Below are 2,500 nucleotides of genomic sequence, written 5' to 3' on the forward strand. Positions count from 1 at the left end.
ATAGAATTGAACAGCATATTTGAAGTGTACGTGCAAAACTTCTCAAGGTCCCACCGAGATTTGAACTCGGATCACTGGATTCAAATTCCAGAGTGCTAACCATTAAACCATGGAACCACATTTCAAAGACATTTATACATTTTCCCTTAAATTTGAAAGCTTCAAAAGAGGCCAATTTTCTTCCAATTACCACATAGTTGAACTTTATGTGCAAAAATGATTCTGGTCAAACTGAGAATTGAAGTTGGATGGCTGGATTCATGATCCAGAGTGCTTCCCTGAAAATGAACATTAGTAAGAAGTACAAGATTGAACAGGATATTTGAACTGTAAGTGCAATAAGATACAAAGGTCCCACCGAGATTTGAACTCGGATCGCTGGATTCAGAGTCCAGAGTGCTAACCATTACACCATGGAACCACATTTCAAAAACAATCTTAAATTATTCACTTAGAGGGCTAGCTTTTCAAAAAAGGCTCATATTATTATAAATATCCCAGAGGTGACCTTTATGTGCAAAAATGGTTCCGGACAATCTAAGAATTGAACTTGGATGACTGGATTCATAGTCCAGAGTGCTCACTTTAGTATAATTATCCCAGAAATTAAATTTACGTGCAAAAATGGTTCCATAGAATCTAAGAATTGAACTTGTATGTCTGGATTCATAGTCCAGAATGCTTCTTTATAAATGAGGATTATTACAAGTATAGAATTGAACAGCATATTTCAACGGTATGTGCAAAACTTCTCAAGGACCCACCGAGATTTGAACTCGGATCACTGGATTCAAAGTACAGAGTGCTAACCATTACACCATGGAACCACATTTCAAAGACATTTATACATTTTTCCTTAGATTGAAAGCTTCAAAAGAGGCCAATTTTCTTCTAATTACCACATAGTTGAACTTTATGTGCAAAAATGATTCTGGTCAAACTGAGAATTGAAGTTGGATGGCTGGATTCATGATCCAGAGTGCTTCCCTGAAAATGAACATTAGTAAGAAGTACAAGATTGAACAAGATATTTGAACTGTAAGTGCAATAAGATACAAAGGTCCCACCGAGATTTGAACTCGGATCGCTGGATTCAGAGTCCAGAGTGCTAACCATTACACCATGGAACCACATTTCAAAAACAATCTTAAATTATTCACTTAGAGGGCTAGCTTTTCAAAAAAGGCTCATATTATTATAAATATCCCAGAGGTGACCTTTATGTGCAAAAATGGTTCCGGACAATCTAAGAATTGAACTTGGATGACTGGATTCATAGTCCAGAGTGCTCACTTTAGTATAATTATCCCAGAAATTACCTTTATGTGCAAAAATGGTACCGGACAATCTAAGAATTTAACCTGTACGTCTGGATTTATAGTCCAGAATGCTTCTTTATAAATAAGGATCATTACAAGTAAAGAATTGAACAGCATATATTAAGGGTACGTGCAAAATTTCTCAAGGTCTAATTACCACATAGTTGAACTTTATGTGCAAAAATGGTTGGGGTCAAACTGAGAATTGACGTTGGATGGCTGGATTCATGATCCAGATTGCTTCCCTTAAAATGAACATTAGTAAGAAGTACAAGATATTTGAACTGTAAGTGCAATAAAATACAAAGGTCCCACCGAGATTTGAACTCAGATCGCTGGATTCAGAGTCCAGAGTGCTAACCATTACACCATGGAACCACATTTCAAAAACAATATTAAATATTTTGCTTAGAGGGCTAGCTTTTCAAAAAAGGCTCATATTATTATAAATATTCCAGAGGTGACCTTTATGTGCAAAAATGGTTCCGGACAATCTAAGAATTGAACTTGGATGACTGGATTCATAGTCCAGAGTGCTCACTTTAGTATAATTATACCAGAAATTACCTTTATGTGCAAAAATTGTTCCATAGAATCTAAGAATTGACCTTGTATGTCTGGATTCATAGTCCAGAATGCTTCTTAATAAATGAGGATTATTACAAGTATAGAATTGAACAGCATATTTCAAGTGTACGTGCAAAACTTCTCAAGGTCCCACCGAGATTTGAACTCGGATCACTGGATTCAAATTCCAGAGTGCTAACCATTAAACCATGGAACCACATTTCAAAGCCTTTTATAAATTCTTCCTTAGATTGAAAGCTTCAAAAGAGGCCAATTTCTTGTAATTACCACATAGTTGAACTTTATGTGTGAAAATGATTCTGGTCAAACTGAGAATTGACGTTGGATGGCTGGATTCATGATCCAGAGTGCTTCCCTGAAAATGAACATTAGTAAGAAGTACAAGATTGAACAGGATATTTGAACTGTAAGTGCAAAAAGATACAAAGGTCCCACCGAGATTTGAACTCGGATCACTGGATTCAGAGTCCAGAGTGCTAACCATTACACCATGGAACCACATTTCAAAAACAATCTTAAATTATTCGCTTAGAGGGCTAGCTTTTCAAAAAAGGCTCATATTATTATAAATATCCCAGAGGTGACCTTTATGT

The 2,500-nt window shown here is 36.0% G+C and overlaps 1 non-coding gene across 1 annotated transcript; it reads right to left on the reverse strand.

Moving 5' to 3' along the window:
- Positions 1-2,333: 2,333 nt before the first annotated feature.
- On the reverse strand, positions 2,334-2,405 carry TRNAQ-CUG (transfer RNA glutamine (anticodon CUG)). Its single transcript has one exon. It is a non-coding gene; the product is annotated as a tRNA-Gln (tRNA).
- Positions 2,406-2,500: the final 95 nt, after the last annotated feature.

This window comes from Crinia signifera, chromosome 11 (assembly GCF_055691185.1).
Source record: "Crinia signifera chromosome 11, ASM5569118v1, whole genome shotgun sequence".
In the NCBI taxonomy this organism is placed as follows: Eukaryota; Metazoa; Chordata; class Amphibia; order Anura; family Myobatrachidae; genus Crinia; species Crinia signifera.